Genomic DNA, 17,793 nt, shown 5'->3' with positions numbered 1-17,793 from the left:
TGGCGGGGGCTGGGTGAGGGGCCCGGAAAACTGGAGGCCCCCCAAACCTACTGCCAGGAATGTGGGGGGGGGGCAGTGTCCCCCCGGAGATCTGCCATGCTTAGTCCTGGTGACTCTGGCGAGCCCATGTGGTTACCTCCCCACCCTGGGGGGCAATCCCTTTCAGTTACATATTTTGAAAAGAATATTTCCCTCCGAAGTGTTAGTGACCCAGGAAGGGAAGAGAGAGGAGGGCCAGGGGGCGAAGAGGCTCATGAAATGGAAAACAGCCTGGACGAGGAGTCAGGGGACCTCACCTCAGCTTGGCCATTGCTTGGTCGGGTGGTGTGGGGGGCGGGGAGAATGGTGATCGGACAGGGATCTGAGTTGAAACCAGGAACAGAGCTGGTGCAGGCAGCTGAACCCAGCTGTGTCCCTGGGGGCCTGCTACCCAGACGGGTGGGTTGGATCCATCCCATGGGTTTGGGTAGGGTGTGCCCGGAAGTCACACAGGAGGAAGGACCTTCCTCTGTTGCACTGGAGTATGGGGAAGAGTGTGGAGAATTCTCGAGAGGGTGATCTAGGAAAGCTTCTTAGTGGAGGCGGCATTTGAGCCGGGCCTCGGAGGACAAATAGGAGTTTGAAAGACACCATGATCTGGGGGAAAAGGGACAGTGGGGTGCAAGGGGTGGCCGTGGGCCAGTGCGGTCTATGCTCTGGGCACTTGGAGAGGGCAGCACGCTATGGAAATGTTTGGAAAAGTGCAAGAGACAAGGGCAGGATGAGATTTGAGGCTGGAAAGGTGAGGAGGGGCCAAGTCATAAAAGGTCTCGAATGTCTGCCTTCGTCTGGACTTGACCCCCCACGTGCTGGGGCATTGCTGGAGGGTTCTGAGCCGCGTGGTCACTGGTTAGAGCTAACTAAAGGGGCAGATCGCTCTCGTGGCCAGGTGGAGTGTGGATTGTACAGGGTGGGACCAGAGGCGGTCAGCGGTGCTGCGGGCCCGGGAAGGGCACGGTGTGGACCCAGGACGCCATCCGGCGGGAAGGGCCGTATTCCCACTGGACTTCAAAGGAGGCAAGAGATTTAATAGCAGAGGGGGGCGGGCGGAGGGCAGCCAGATGGGGGGCGGGTTCAGCTTGGGCAACGGGTCTACCAGGCTCTGTTGCCCCTACTAGACTTTTCTATGGCAGTGAGAAGAGGGCAGGCCTGGGTGCCAGTAGTTGGGCTCCCGTGCCGGCTCTGCCCCGGGGGAGCCCCCTGAGTCAGCTGAGGACTAGAAGGCGCTGGGTAACGCATCTAGTCTCTCTGGATCCCCCCAGTGTCCTTATCTGTCACGTCGGGTTCAAAGCCCCTCCTCTCTTGGCCCACGGAGGCCTTTGCGGGTGCCCAAGGCTATACGGGGTGACTTTCAGAACTCCAGATCAGGACCCCTGGACTGACGATGGGAAGGAACGTGAAACCAGCGCTGATCGTCCCAGAAAATAGAAAGTGCCAAGTGACAGGGCTTGAGAAATTTCAGGGAAGCGGTGAGCGCTCAGATTCCAGAGCGTGTGGGCTCCGGGGCCCGGCCGGGGGTGGGGGGGCTCTGATCCCGGGTCCCTGTTTCCTTAGAACAGCTCCTGGCTCAGCGCCGACACCACTGTTTCTCCTGTGCCCACGAACCGGGCCTGTCACCTCGTCCCCGTGAGTCTCAGTTCTGTTTCAAATGAGGACCGAACGTGATGGTGTTTCGCGCATTCGCGGGGGTTGGCGCCCGGCCCGCGCTCCAAGGCCATTTTGCTGGATGGGTGACGTGTACTGAGCAGGAGGGGAGAGGAGCCGCGGGAGGCAAGGTCCAGGAGTCCTGGCCCGGGGGGTGGCGGGGGGGGGGGGGGTTGTTGGAATCTGTGCAGCGCCCTCCACTGTTTCTTCCTCCTCCCGCCAGCTCCCGCGGCCCGGGGCCCGGTAGCCACAGGCTGCCACGTATGCATCTGGAGGAAGGGAAAACATAGGCAGAGACTCAACACGACCAGAAACAGATGTCAAGAACACTCGGGGTGGGGCCCGGCAGGGCAGAGCTGCTTCCAGAAGGCAGGCTGCGGGAGCCAGAGAGGAAGGAAGGAGGGATTTCCAGGACAGGAGTCAAGAGTGCGAGGCTAAGCCCCCGTGGCCGGGAGCAGCTGGCTTGCACACCCAGCAGGAAGGGAGGCCGGGGCGGGGGTGGGGGGGGGCGCCGTGCAAGGGTCGGGCTGGGGTGTGAAGTTGCTGCCTGGAGGTGAGGGTGTGGGCGGGAGGAACTAGTAACCGAGGTCCGGGCCCACGGAGGAAACAGGGGACCCACTGCAAGGCAGCAGCGCAGTGAGAGTGTGGGTGTGGGCGGCCGTCCCTGTCCTTCCTCTGGCCAACCGCTGTTTCCCGCTGGGGGCGGGGGATGCATTGGTGTCACAAACACAGAGGTGCGCGAACTAGAACTTGCTTTCCACCGCTCTGGGCTCCTGGGTCCCCCCCCCCCCCCCCACATACCCGCTGAGCAGCGCTCAGTCCTGCGGAGCCCTCCTGGGTTCTCGTCCCTCTTGGGGCGCTCTGCACGGGGGCTTGTGTCACAGGTGCTGCATCGCTCCGGGAGCTGTCTGAGCCCGGGATCCTGTGCCTGAATACACCGTGTGGCCGTTTCTTGTCCGGGTTCTCAGCTGCCTCCCCAGGGTTCGGCCTGGGAGAGCGCCATGGCCCCTCTGAGTCTCAGCTGCCCCACACCTGTTGGGGATCTCCTCTGGACCCCACCTCCAGGCTCAGCTGGGGAGGAGGGGCGACGGTCCCCTTCAGCCAGGAACCCCAAGACCGACACGTTCCTTCCTCCCCCTCTGCCCGCCTCCCCCCAGGGGTAGCCGGGAGCTCAGATCTACTCAGTGTCTGCTCAGGGCACCCTCTCCCAAAGCTCTCGGCGGGGCAGACAGGCTCTTTCCTTCCCGTTTTAAAACGTAAGAACCTAGGGGCGCCTGGGTGGCTCAGTCGGTTAAGCGTCCGACTTTCGGCTCAGGTCACGATCTCACAGTTCGTGGGTTCGAGCGCCGCATCGGGCTCTGGGCTGACAGCTCAGAGCCTGGAGCCTGCTTTGGATTCTGTGTCTCCTTCTCTCTCTGCCCCTCCCTGCTCACACTCTGTGTATATCTCTCTCTCTCTTAAAAATAAATAAAGATTAAAAAAAAAACGCATAAGAACCTAGAAAAGAATCCTTTCCTCCCTCTGCTTTTCGTGGCATGTCCCTTCGGTATCTGTTAGGATGCTTTTGGGGGCACAGAATGCTTCTAGAACATAAGGCGTCAGAAAGGACAAATAACCCGAAATCCCAGGGCTGGTTCGTTCAGCAGCCCAGCAGCTTCGCTAAGGATCACGGGTTGTCCCAGGGTGCCACTGGGCACTCTTAACGCCACACCTTTGTGCTCAGGCCAGCTTCCCTCAGGGCCACAGGACGGCAGCCACAAGCTGGTGGCCACACGTTTGCTGTCCCAGGTCCCCGGCGTGTCACATCGGGCATGACGAGGGCAGGTGAGATGACCAGTCTTCCCTCCTGCAGCCTCTCCCTACTTCTCCTTGGCCAGAGCCGGTCACATGACCGCAGCCAACCCAGCCTCTGGGAAGAACAGAACTGTGGGAAACAAGATTTACCTCTGAGCCCTGAGAGTCCGGGCCGAACCCCCAAGCGGGATAAGAGGGGCTGTGGGGGACGTGGTCAAAAGGACAGCTGGCACATCGTCACCAAAGCTCTCTGGCCACATTGTCAGATGTGGCCATCTGATTCAGCCAGGTATCTTGGTTCTAGGGAGCCTTCCCAGACTTGGGGGGGGCAGCATCGGCCCTGAGGGTCCCCCAGCGCTTATCAGTTGTCAGCCCTGCCCCTTGGCCTTCAAACCCCCGGGGCACCAAGGTCACCATGTCTTAGAGCCCCGCCCCCACCCTCCCAAGAAGAGTCGCACTTCCCTGAGCTCAGTCGAGGTTGCTGGTTCACCCAGGTGCCCCATGATGTTAAATATTATTGTAAGGTAGGACGTTGGGTTATACTGTGTTTTTTTTTTTTAAGTTCATTTATTTATTTTGAGAGAGAGAGCACGCACGAGCAGGGGAGGAGCAGAGAGAGAGGGAGACTATGAGAATCCCAAGCAGGCTCCACCCCGTCAGTGCAGAGCACGACTCAGGGCTCGATCTCCCGAACCGTGAGATCTTGACCTGAGCTGAGATCAAGAGTCAGAGGCTTAACCGGCTGAGCCACCAGGGCGCCCCTACTTTTTTACAGAGGAAGAAAGAGACCAGATAAGTGCCTTTGGGTACCACGTGCACATCCATTCGACAATTACGGAGTCACTGCCTTTTCCAGGCTCTGCGCCGTGCTAGGCCCCGGGGGACGATGCCGTGAACACAAAATCCACACGGGCCCTGCCCTCGTGTGGCTGACAGTCTATAAGCAAAGGCCCTGGGGTAGGAAACTGCTCAGCCCTTCCCAGGAACTGAAAAAAGCCAGGAGGCGGGAAGGAGCCGGCTTTGCGGGTCCTGGGATTTTGAACCTGTCCAGTGGGCACTTGAAGGAGTCAAACCCAGGCCTTGCTGACGAGTATCTAGGACCCGAGCTAGGATTTTTCAGAGGGTGTCTGGACGGGGCAACACTTCCTCGAGCTAGGGCCGGCCGGGCTCCTCACGGGGAGTCTCGGGGGAGCTCGTGGCCTTGAACCTGGACCCCCGCAGCCAGGGGCATGCTGGAGCCGGGGCCAATGGTGTGAATCTGTTCCCAACTCTGAGTTCAGGGACATCACAACGTTAGCTTGAAGTTGGCCACGGTGGGAGTCCTTTTGCGACAGAAGTTGGCAAATGTTCCGATGGTAACTTGGGGAAAACAAAGCCTTTGTTAAAAAAAAAAATGCAGCCGCCTGGGAGGGAAAGGGTGTCCCCAGAGCTTTTGCCTCCAACACCCCTACCCTTCAAATAAGGCCAGAGTCCCGGGCCTCTCACACAGGAAGCGTAGGGCAGGGTGAGTGAGGCAGCGCCCCCGGAAGGAGGCTCTCTGGGTGTTTGATCCCCAGGCTCAGTGACCTGCTCTTTATCTGGGACCCTTCACCACCCCACCAGCCCCCACCCCACCCGGGGCCCAGGCTGTCTACTTCACCCTGCCCCCTGGTGGTCAGGGTAGTTGGTGGCTCCAAGGGAGGCCTCCACCCCAGCAGGGCCAGCCTGAGTCCGGCTCCTGGGATGAGGGAAGCAAAGCCCCGGCCAGAGCTGACGGAGCTGGGCACATTCAGGCGGGGCTCCAGTCAGGGAGCCCAGGCATGGCACATGCCAAGGTCCTGGGGCTCTGGGTTTTTCCCACCTTGAGCTTTGGCTGGGGCTCAAGCCCTCATCTTCAACATCACTTTTTTTTGTTTTGTTTTTCAACTTTAAAACTAGCAAAAGTTGAATTATCTTGCTCACATCCCAAGGGACCTCAGCTCTGGCACCCCAGGCCCCCAGAAATGCAAACCACTTCTCTGAGAGGGAGCGCTGAAGGGACAGCAGGTCATTTCAACTTGGCCACCATTAACCAAGCATCTCCAGGAGGCTCCAGGGGTCCAGAAGTCAGATCCCCTTGAGGGCTCCCAGTGCAGGGAAGGACCTTCAGGAAAAGAAGGGAAATACAGTGCATCGGGGGCTATGAAAGAAGTTTGTATAAGGTGCAAAGCTTGCATAAATAAGGGTGGGTAGCTCCAAGGAGAGAGCAACCAACTCTATCCTTATGTGTTTGGGTCTTGAAGGATGAGTAGGAGTTCGCGCGGAAGAAGGCAAAGAAGGAGGCTGCAGGGAGCATTCCATTCTGTACGAATCAGCCCACAAATCCCATAGATACTTTTTGAGGGCAAGTCAAGCCACCTCATGCCGTGTAGGACCTACAGGCTGGCATGGGGCGAGGGCACGGATCGGGGGTCCCGGGGCACATTTCGGGGAGCATGGCAGTTGTCCCGCAAATTCGGAAGACAGTCCCCGCTTGTCATCCCTCCTCCGGTTCCTCCCGGATCCCCTTTCCTTTCAGATTTTCACATCACCTCCTCTGACCACCTGATTTGAAATGGTGCCCCTGCACCCCGTGTCTTGTTTTCTCTTTTCCCCATAGCGTTTGTCTTCGAATTCCTATGGTGTTTGCTTTGTAGTTTTATTCATTGTTGGTGTCTCCCCCTCCCCCATTGCTGGACTGTGACTTCTGTAAGAGCAGGGATCTCGGTTTCGTTCACTGCTGGTGGCGCAGAGCTTGGCACATAGCAGGCACTCGATAAATATTTGTTTACTGGATGAATATGAGTTCTAGAACTGGCCGAGGTTAAGGGTGGGCGTGGGGAAGCTCTCCCTGTTTGCCCCAGCCAATGTCTTCTGCATGCGTTTTGTTAAAACGGGGCACACTCTGTGTGTCTCACACTCATCAGGACCACTTTTTCTAAAGGAACAATTGCCTATATAGACTGAACAGTTCTTTTTTCTGTCTTGCTGATTTAGATAAAACCTTAAAAGGCCTAGAATCAAATCAGAGGAGCTTATTCTTATCACTCGATTCTGGGATTGTCCTGAAATTTCAAGCCAGTGGTCATTGTACTGACATGGTCCCTTAGTTACAATTGTTTGTGTATTGTCCTGCCCCCATCCAGAGAGAAGGTGCCTTGAATTATGCAGATGGTAGGTGACAGGTGTTCTTGTAACCTCTGTAGTGGCCAGCATGGGGCTGTCAACAGGATCCCCGTAAATCCCTGTTGAATTAAAGAAAGCATGAACAGACACCTCCTCAATCTGATACCAAGACTCCCCTTCCATCCATCCATCTGTCCGTCCATCCATCCATCCATCCACCCATTCATCCATCCATCCTTCCTTCCATCCATCCATCCATCCTTCCATCCATACTTCCACCCATCCTTCCTTCCATCCATCCTTCCATCTATCCTTCTATCCTTCCATCCATCCATCCATCCATCCATCCATCCTTCCATCCATCCATCCATATATCCATCCTTCCATCCATCCTTCCATTCATACATCCATCCATCCTTCCATCCATCTTTCCTTCCTTCCTTCCATCCATCCTTCCATCCATCCATCCTTCCATCCATCCTTCCATCCATCCATCTACCCATCCATCCTTCCATCCATCCATCTATCCACCCATCCTTCCATCCATCCATCCATCCATCCATCCATCCATCCATCCATGCTTCCATCCATCTTTCCTTCCATCCACCCATCCTTCCATCCATCCATCTATCCATCCATCCATCTTTCCTTCCATCCATCCATCTGTCCGTCTGTCCATCCATCCTTCCATCCATCCGTCCTTCTGTCTGTCCATCCATCCTTCTGTCCATCCATCCGTCCATCCGTCCATCCATCCATCCATCCATCCATCCATCCTTTCTTCCATCCATCTGTCCATCCATCCATCCTTCCATCCACCCTTCCATTCTTCCATCCATCCACGTATCCATCCTTTCAACAAATACAGTGTGAGTGTCTATCTGAGTCACACATGGCTTTAGGGGCCAGAGAATCCCTGAGACCTTGAGGTGCTACAGTCCAGCCAGGAAGACAGCCACCAAGCAGATCTTCCACCGATGCCCAACAGTTAAATGAGAACAAATGCTTGGGAAAGAAGGGCAAGAGCCTGGACAGAATAGACCAGCGTCTGCCTTAGCTGGGGCGGGGCTGGCCAGGGAGGGCCTCCCTCAGAGAGTGACCACTGGCTGAAGCCCGTGGTGGTAAGAGCCCAAGGCAGGAAAGAGCTCTGAGCCTTCCAGGAACGACAGGTGCCCAGGGGTGTGGTGGTAAGGACGAGAAAAGAGTCTTAAGATTTTTGTCTTCAGAAGCAGCTGGGGCTGAGGGCATGACGGTGGTACTTGGGAGGGAGGGAGGAGGAAGGAGGGCTGAGGATGTGGGTCGGGGCTGCAGGGGCAGAACTGTGAATCCTTGGCACTCAGGGGCAGTCAGGGCCAGAGGTGGGGTGTGACGCCATCACCAGGGCTAAGGGAAAGAGATACAAGGGGAAGAGAGCTGTGTCAGGAACCCTAACAGTCAGGGCCTGGAGAAGGAGGTGACTCTGTTTCTTTTTTTTTTTTTTTTTTTTTTTTTTCAACGTTTTTTTATTTATTTTTGGGACAGAGAGAGACAGAGCATGAACGGGGGAGGGGCAGAGAGAGGGAGACACAGAATCGGAAACAGGCTCCAGGCTCTGAGCCATCAGCCCAGATGCCTGACGCGGGGCTCGAACTCACAGACAGCGAGATCGTGACCTGGCTGAAGTCGGACGCTTAACCGACTGCGCCACCCAGGCGCCCCTATTTCTGATCTGTACCAAGTAAAGAAAGATGAGGCCCCTCCTGGGTTAAGTTCCCTGCTCTGTCCCAGGACTGAACGGGACGGAGGGATCTGGAGGGCTGCAGGCCAGAGTTCAAGGTTCACTCTGCTGTGTGACCTAAGGCTGATAGCTGCTCTCTCTGAGCTCAGACTCATCATCAGAGCCTCCAGATCCCTTTGTAGGTCACTGGTCTTGGCTTTCTCCTTCCTTGGGCTCCCCTCACGCTGTCTTCCTGGAATCCAGGGCCCTGCCTGCTTCCCCATCCTATCTTGCGGGGGCATGCCCCCCCCCCCCCCCCCCCCCCCGCCCCCAGAACTCCCAGGTAGGAAACTGGGTACTGATCCATCCGGGTCATTCACCTTGCCTTTGCGTCCTCTCCAGCAGCACGAGCGCTGTGTAGAGGCCGGGGAGGAGCAAGCACCGCCCTCTGGTGGCGACGTCTGGGACCACATGTCCCAGTGCCCTGTTGCATTTTCACCTAAGTATTCCTCAGAAGCAATTATCGAGTGCCTTTTGTGTGCAATATTCCGAGCCAGGCATGAAGGAGTGGCAGCGAGGTTAAAGACGGAAGGGATTCTGTATGGGTCAGGTTGTGGGGGCCCGTCCAGTGCAGTGGGGACCTTGGGCCTGGGAGGCATCTCTCGCTCCCCCGTTAGCCACCGGGCCGGCTGGCTCTGCCTGGCTCAGGTGTGCCTGGAGGAGGCCCACCTGTACACAGGTGTGCTGCCTGGAGCACACCTGGGTGCACACCTGAACCGGAATGGGCTTGCTCCTCCGGGAGGGAGTGATCGCTGCATCCCAGGAGGAAATCAAGGGAGCCTGGGCACTCGCCCTGGAGGAACCTTGCACTTGGGATGTTTCAAGTTCCAGGCGTCTGCTTCAGCCACACAGGCCCCGTTACACCCGTGTCCATTCCCACCTGTGCCCCTGTGCTCAGGCCGGTCTCTGCCCCTGGCTCTGTGTTGGCCATTATTCTGCCTTCGAGGCCTGGCTCAAAGCCGCCTCCTCCGTGAAGTCTGCCCTGAAGAGGCAGCTGCCCAGGGAGTGTCTGAACACCTCGAACAAACTCTGGTTATTTTTACTACATTTGCACACGTGCCTGTTCCCTGGCTCCTTAACGCGGCCCTGGAGTCCTCGAGGCCGGGATGTCTGGAAGATCTTCGGCGGGTACCGTAATTCCCAGCCCGGAGCCGGGCTGATACGGGTGCCTGAAAAATGCTCCATGCTGACGGCGCGGCGTTTTTATCTTGGACACCTGGGGACACCATTCAGGCTCTCCCGAGAGAGGTCGGGGTCAGAGAAATGGTGGGAGGGCCAGCCTGGGTTCTGGAGGGCCGGGTGGCACAGACAGGGTAGGCACAGAACCATCAGCAGGGCTTTGAGTTCCCAGGGCTCCTCGTGCCAAAGGCAGTAGCAGCCGAGCCGTTGGGAGCATGTCCTCTAGAGCCCAACGGCCTGGGTTCAAGTCCCAGCCCCGGCACTTACCGCCTGGGTGGCCTTGGGCAAGATACTTAACCTCTCTGTGCCTTAGTTTCCCCGGCCATAAAATAGGATCCCGAAGAGTACCAACCTGAAAGTGTTTGGATTAAATGAGTTACTAGGCTGCTTCTCAAACCTCCATGTGCCTGGGAATTGCCTTAGGGATGTGCTTAAAATGCAGAGTCTGGGGCGCCTGGGTGGCTCAGTCGGCTAAGCGTCTGACTTTGGCTCAGGTCACGATTTCACCGTTCGTGGGTTCGAGCCCCGCGTCGGGCTCTGTGCCGACCGCTCGGAGCCTGGAGCCCGCTTCGGATTCTGTGTCTCCCTCTCTCTACCTGACCCTTCCCTGCTCACACTCCGTTGGTTTCTCTCTCTCAAAAATAAACAAGCATTCAAATGCAGACTCTGACTCAGCAGGTCTGGCTCGGGGCCTGGGATGCTGCATTTCCAACAACGAGCTCCTGGGGACGCCCGTGCTGTTGGAACTCAAACCGCATTTGGCAGTATTCAGCAATTAATGCCTCAAGTGTTTAGAACAGGGCCTGGCCCAGAGTAAGGGCTGGGAGATGTTCCTGGCTGCTTTTACCTGGCACCTCTCAGGGAAGCGTATGGCTTCTGGCAGTTTCTGCCTTCCCCGTCCTTCATGCCGCTCTGCTCTCTGGATCCTTGGCCGTGCTGTAGTTTCTGATATCTTTGGGCTATTCTGAACCTCCTCTGGGGTCTGTGCTCGGGGCCCTGAAGAGGGACAGATGTTGGGGGGGGAGGTGGGCCGGCAGAGGACGATCTCAGGAGAGAATTGAGAAGGGAAACAGGAAGGGGGGGGGGCTGTGGAAAGCAGCGGCTCTCGAGGCCCACTCACCTGAGTGTCCGGGCTTGCTCTGATGTGAGCTCCACAGCCCAAACCACACTCCTCGCAGCTTCCCCCCGCCCCTCCCGCCTCCCTGCCACCTCCGCTCCCGCCACCTCTGCTTCCGGCGGGAAAGACACAGGTGACCTCAGCCAGGGTGCCAGCAGCACTTCTGGGCTGGAACCGCAGGCCTGAAGGCATTGGCCACATCCTCCTGATCGCAGCACCCCACAGCCCTTCCCTCACCCTGACCCCAACCCCCTCCCCCGCTCCTGGCCTCTGGCCACCAGGCCTGGTGTGATCCCTCGCCCTGGCTGGGGGAAGGGCGAGGCTGGGGATCCTAGGTGCTTCTGGAAAGGTGGAGGAGGCTGGGGGGTGGGCGGCCGCAGGGGCTGGGGAGCAGGGGGTGTAGAGGGAGGCTGGGAGTTGGGCGGCTGCAGAGGCTGGGGGGCAGGAGGTGTAGAGGGAGGCCCGGAGTTGGGTGGCCGCCGGGGCTGGTGTCAGGGGGTGTAGAGGGAGGCCGGGAGTTGGGTGGCCGCAGGGGCTGGGGGGAAGGTGGTATAGAGGGAAGCCGGGTGGTGGGCGGCCGCAGGGGCTTGGGAGCAGGGGGTGTAGAGGGAGGTCAGGGTGGGCGGCTGCAGGGGCTGGTGGCAGGGGGTGTAGAGGGAGGTCGGGGGTAGGCGGCCGCAGGGGCTGGGGAGCAGGGGGTGTAGAGGGAGGTCAGGGTGGGCGGCTGCAGGGGCTGGGGGCAGGGGGTGTAGAGGAGGTCGGGGGTGGGCTGCCACAGGGGCTGGGGAGCAGGGGATGTAGAATGAGGTCGGGGGTGGGCGGCCGCAGGGGCTGGGGAGCAGGGGGTGTAGAGGGAGGTCGGGGGTGGGCGGCTGCAGGGGCTGGGGAGCAGGGGATGTAGAGGGAGGTGGGATGGCCGAGATGGGACACAAGCTGTCTCTTCCAGAACACCCTCGCTCATGGTCTCTATCTTTCATCTTCCAGCCTGTTTCGATGGGTCCCCCTCGACACCCTGTGACGAGTGTCTGGGAACACAAATCACTCATCGCTTAGGAGCTGGTGGGGGCCTCCCAGCCCGTGCAGCTGGCTGCCTCGGCTCTGTTTTGAAGCTCCTTCCCGGGGAGCAGGGCCCTGAGGACCTGAGCTAATCACGCGCTCCTCGGGCCTCCCCCCCGACAAAGAGCGGTGCAGTCCGGGGCCCTTACCCTCTGCTGCTTTCAGGTTGGCTCATGAGCTCCTGGAGGCCCATGAGATCAAGGTCACCGGTTCAAGCCTCACGTAGGGGGTCGAAGCGAGCTTCCCTCCTCTCCACTGAGGCAGCTCTGCCCCTGCCCGGTTGTGTCCTAAATAGGGGGTCTCTGGGTGGTGCATGAGAAGCTCCCTCACCCCAGAGGCTGCCCCTGAGGGCTGAAGAGAGTCCCATTTCCCCCGAGGGCGACAAGGTGCCCAGGTCAGAGTCCTCCAACTAGAGGCTGCCTCTCCTGGAAGAGCTTTCAGGATCATAGGACCCCATCCCATCCCTGTGGGGTGGGGAAGGCTGAGCCCAAAGAGGGGATGCCGGGTACTTTTGGCTGCTGCTTATCCAGCCTCTGTCTGGTCTCCCGTTTCTGGTAGCCGTGCCCCATTTCTCTTTGGAAATCTACCTTCCTGCATTAGGTGAGGTCGCGGTCAAGCTGTCGGTCAAAGGACCCCATCCTCTCCAGCCAAGGGGTGGGCGTTTGAGCTCATTTAGCCAGTGAGGCTCTCTGAATCCTACTGGAACGAGCCAGGAAACAGCTGAGGGGGGGTGGGGGGGAGCCTGAAGGGGGTCTTTGTAGCGCTACTCCTCCGAGCTCCCTCTGCTCCCCCCTGAGGCCTGAGTCTCCGGCTCTTTCCAGAACCTGTAAGCCACTCTAGATTCTTCTGGCTAGCTCTGTGTGGCTCAAGTTGGCCACAGCCTCTTCCTCTGGCCTACAGCCTTCGCACCTGTGACTGGTGAGCTGGTGGCCCTGCGGGGACCAGAAGTCAGGTGTCCAGATTCCCAGCCAGTGCTCTCATCCCCCGGGAGGACTGAAATGCAGTGGAACGGAAGAGAAGAAATGAGTATTCTCGCCCGTGGCCCCGTGGTGGGCAGGGGAGGTCGGTGGCTCAACCACGCTGGGACACTGGGCAGGTGGGGTCGGCCAGCAAGGCTCCCTGCCCAGCACCAGCCCCCCCACCCCCCCTCCGGCAGGTGGTAGGAGCAGCCCTGGCTGCAGGGCCTCCCGGGGAACAAGCATTTGGTAAACAGAGCATGTGCTGACCTGGCTGAGACGAGCCAGGGTGGGTTTGTGACTCCTTGTGGTGGGAGAACCCACAACGGGGCCGCGTCTAACTCACTCTGAAAGCGAAACTAGCCACCCACCAAATACTCGGGCCTCTGCTAGTTCTGAGAGCTCTTTCTTAACCAGCACCCAAAAGTGGAAACAAGTCAGTGGGACAGATTCAAGGTCAGCCAGCCAACTGGGGTGGGTACCTGGGTCTCACTAAGACCTTGAAAGTGAGGCCTTCAACCATGGAGCCAGCCAGGAAGACATCGCGCTGTAAACCCCCTTTTTAGGGTCACTTACCGCTTGATTTCACCAGGCAGTAGGAGGTGTTTCTTAGGCCCTCTTGGATTGTCCCCTCAGACACCTGGCTTCCAGGCCTGTGTCACACTGCCAATCCTATTCCAGTGGCCCCAGCAGGGAAAACCACAGGCCAGGCAAACCTCTCTCTTTTTCTTAATGTTTATTTATTAGACAGAGCGAGAATGAGAGAGAGAGAGAGAAACAGAGGGGATGAGTTGGGGAGGGGCAGAGAGAGAGGGAGACACAGATTCCCAAGCAGGCTCCAGGCTCTGAGCCGTCAGCACAGAGCCCGACGCGGGGCTTGAACTCACAGATTGTGAGATCATGACCTCAGCCAAAGTCCCATGCTTAATGGACTGAGCCACCCAGGAGCCCCAGGCACACTTCTCTTGTGCTTTCACCGGCTTCTCACCTTGCTGCCCGCCCCCCTCCCCTCGCCCTGGGCTGGTCAGCCATTGCCGAAGGGTGAGGGGGGGCCTGGGGGGGGCAGTTAAAGACAAGTTTAAATCTTAAACCTGTGCGCTGAGATCTGAAATCTTAAATCCGTGCGTGTGGCAAAGGCACCTGCCTTGGGAATTCCAGTTGCAAGCCACAGAACCCAGCCTGTCTTCTTCCATTGGAAAAGGAATTTATTTAGGATATTCTGATGTGGGGGCATCTCCGGCAGGACCCGCAAATCGGGCTCAGGGGGGTGTGGCATCTGGGATGTGATGTTCTTTTTTTTTTTTTTTTTTCCCTAAGTGTATTTATTTTGAGAGAAACACAGCGCGAGTGGGGGAGGGACAGAGAGAGAGAGAATCCCAAGCAGGCTTCGAAATGCCAGCTGCGGAGCCCGACGCAGGGCTCGAACCGATGAACCGTGCGACCTGAGCCGCAACCAAGAGTTGGATGCTCAGCCGACTGAGCCACCCAGGCGCCCCTGGGACGTGACGCTCTGATGCCACCCTCCTCGGCCTCCTTGCCAGTCTCGCCGGCTCCCAGACTGAGGTCTGCGAAGGAGACGTCAGAGTAGAGGAGCCTGGTCACGTGCTCACCTGCCCCCGCTGCAAAGGAGTCTGGGAAAGTAGTGCTTCGGCTCGTTGCTTGGGACACCAGGCTCCCGCCGAGAGAAGCAAACACCTCAAACACAGGAAAGGTTTGCAAAGCTCCGTGACCACGACGGAAGATAAATATCTGGCCGGCGCCCGAGAAGAAGAAGCACCTGCAACAGAGGGTCCTTTGTCAGCCCTGGACCTCAGCCACCCACGCCCTCCCACCCCCTCGCCCGATGCCCCTTCCTGTGTTGTCTTCTGAGGCAGGCCTGGTCGCGGGGGAGTGTTGTGTATTCGTTAGAATTTATGGCCAGGATTTTAAGCAGGAGGATTTCACGTGTTTTGAAATCAGGACGTTCGGCGTCTCTTGGAAATCAGCCTTTTGTGGCGGGCCCGAGCCACCTCTGCTGTCAGTGGAGTCTCTCTCTACGTGACGCAGGGCCACGCGTGACCCACCTCGCGCCTGCCCACTGCCGGAAGCTGGCATCCTCGCTGCTCGGGGGTCCCCTGTTCTCTGGGGGCCCGGGGTTCCTGGCCCTGGAGCCAGGCTTGACTGAGAGGCATCGTTCCAGAGCTCGGGCCGATTCCTGACCCCATCTAACTGCTGTCCTCCAAGCAGACGTTGTAGGCAGTGGTGACAGCCAGACACAAGCTCCATAGAGGGGCCTCTACATTTTTTTTTTCTTCCGATTCCTTAATAAAGACACCTAGAAAAACAGGCAAGCAAGCATGACTTCTAGATGGAGAGGAACTTCTCACAGACACATCGCAAACATCACACATTCTCTTTCGCCGGTGCGACACCTAGATTGTCTTCTGAGAAAGATGACAGATCTTGGTGAAACCCGCTTAAGAAAAAGCGAAAGGATTCTTTTCTACCTGTTTCCCACGGGAAAGGGGGCAACCGGTTGAAGGTGTTGGTAGAGGGTCTCTGGCGCCCTCCGGACTGTCCCCGTCACGGGACTCTGGCCCGGTAGTCAGGAGACGGGGGTCCGGAGTCGAGATGGCTGTGGACAGAAAGCTTCTCTCCCTGGGCTCCTTCGGCGCAGGGTGGGGGTGGTCCCAGGGGCCTGGGGACCGGAGGGTTTTCAGGTTCCTTGGGAGACGCGGGACGTGATCAGGAGCCCTCAGGGGAATGCCACCCCCACAAAGGGTCCTCCACTTTTGTTTGGTATTTGGTTCTAATTTTATTCACTTTCTTAAGTGGATACCCTGTTCCCGGGAAAGAAAGGTCAAATTGCACACAAGACTCTTCCAGAGAGTTCCTCCCCCTCCTCTCCCTCCTGGGTCTCCCAGCTGGAAAATCTCTAGGGATTCCTTCCACTTGGTGCCCGTGCTAGTTCACAGCCATGCTCACACACACGCGTGCACGCACGCACGCACACACATTCGCACACGTGCCCAGTTAGCCTTACACACGCACACGCACAGCAACCCGTTCACCAAAGCCCACCCTCGCACACCTCCACGCTCCCCCTCCCCCCCCACGCAGGTGCACCTTCACACCCATCACACGCTCCCGGCACGGGTTCTCACACCTACTCACCATCACACCCTCACGTGCACCCCGACACACGGACTCCTGCCCACGTAACGCACGTATACGAGGAGGCGCGTGCACACACCCACACGCGTGCACACACCTTCTCACATTTACACACTCACTCGCATCGGCCCCTCCCGCACGGGGCGGAGCATGTTACACACTTCGTTCCGAACTCGGCTTTTGTTGGTTCCTCCACACACCCTGGGGATGGTGCCGGGTCAGGCGCGGAGAATTGCCTGCTTGGGTTTGTCGCGGCTGTGTCGCCTTGCATGGTCCTTTCTCCGCGTACCCGGCGTCCTCCGTCGATGCCCATTCCGGCTGCTTCCCGTCCTGGCGCACACGCCTCCTGCGCGGGCCTGCCTCTGTCTGCAGGATGAACTTGGGACCCGGCGCCGCTGCGTCACGGGCCGGAGCGACGGACGGATGTCGTCACATTGCGCCCCCAGAGAGGTCGTGCCGCTCGGAGCTCACACCAGCGACGGGAGCCACCCTTTAAAACCACGCCGATGGCGAGCCTTTGGAACCTTCGATACATTCCTCCCCGAGTCGTTTTTTAATTTGTATCTGCTGGAATCTTCGTTGTATCCCATGCGGAACACTTGAGTCTTTCTCTTTTCCTTCCTTCCATGCGTCTTGACACCTTCTGTATGCTGGGTCATTGCTAAGCTCTGGAGCTGTCTGGATGGAGTCACACACGGTTCCTGCTGCCAGGGGGGCCCTAGTGTAGACTCATAAACAGTCATGACAGGAGATGGGGTAACCGGCGCGTGCATAGAATCCGACCTGGCTGGGTGGGGGGTCAGGGAAGGACTGGCTTTAAATCGAGGAGCTGAGTTAGTGCAGGACGAGTGGGATGGGAATGACGTGACCGACTTTTCTGCCCGCCCCTCCGCTCCCTGCAGGCGTGAGTACTCAAAGTCCCATGTCCCTCCCGCCACCCCTTCAGGCCCAGGCAAGGCGGGACAGCCAGTCCCCCTGGAGCAGTCCTGGCGAGTGGAAGGCATGGTTTATGCAAGATGGGAGCTGCTTTGGGTGCTGGTGTTCGAGGGGCTGGTGAACCAGCCACTCACAGGGGAACACGGAAACGCGCGGGTATCGGATCTGGAGCCCGGGAGGCTGGCGAAGTGACTGCGGAGACTGGGGAGGGTGGCGGCTTACGTGGGGGGCGAGGAAGAGGAAGCCAGGAGCCCCCACATGTGCTTGGCCCGTGGCGCCTACAGAAGTGGGGTCCCCGGGGAAGTGGCAGTTGAGCTGCTGGGGCTTTGCTATGAAAGCTGAGGGTGCAGGGGTGAGGTGCCGTTGTTTCGCAATGGGCACTGTGTGGACGCATTGGAGGGGGAGGGGACGGTGGAGGCGCGGAGGGCACAGGAGAGGCCGTCGTAGGAGTCAGGGTTTGATGCACTTGGCCGTTCTGGTGCTGGGAGGGGAAGAGGCTAAGTCCAACCCCCAGAATCCCTGAGATAAAGGTCTGGGCAGGTCTCAGTGAGCTCTGTCAGGCCTCTGGCATTGGAGAAGCTTCTGGATTCCTCTTCGGGTTACCTCAGAGAATCTGATGTCCTCCATCAGACGCACCTGGTTCTAATCCTGGCTCTGCCACGTTTCGTCAGATGACCCCTGAGCCTCGATTTCCTGGCCTGAAAATGGGAAAGGGGCTGGCGCTGTAGAGAGCGGGGCGGGCAGGGATCTGGGCGCACGGCCCCGAGGTGTGGGGACAGGCCTGACAGCCGCAGCGCCTGAGCCGGAGGAAAGTTCAGAGACGATGGCCAGGCTGCTCCCGCGGGGCTTGGAGGCCGAGATTCAGAGTCTGAATTGTATTATGAACGCACTGGAAACTACTGGAAGCTTTCAGCGGGGTTGCTGCAGTGAAATGGGCTGATCTGGCTCAGGGGAAGCTTGCTCTGGCTGCTGAGTGGAGAACGGACCGGCAGAGTCAGGAGTGGAAACAGGGACGCCCGTGAGGGGCCTTCTGCGGGCCT

This window comes from Panthera onca, chromosome B4, assembly GCF_046562875.1.
Source record: "Panthera onca isolate mPanOnc1 chromosome B4, mPanOnc1 haplotype 2, whole genome shotgun sequence".
In the NCBI taxonomy this organism is placed as follows: Eukaryota; Metazoa; Chordata; class Mammalia; order Carnivora; family Felidae; genus Panthera; species Panthera onca.
Note: the sequence above shows the minus strand (reverse complement) of the source record.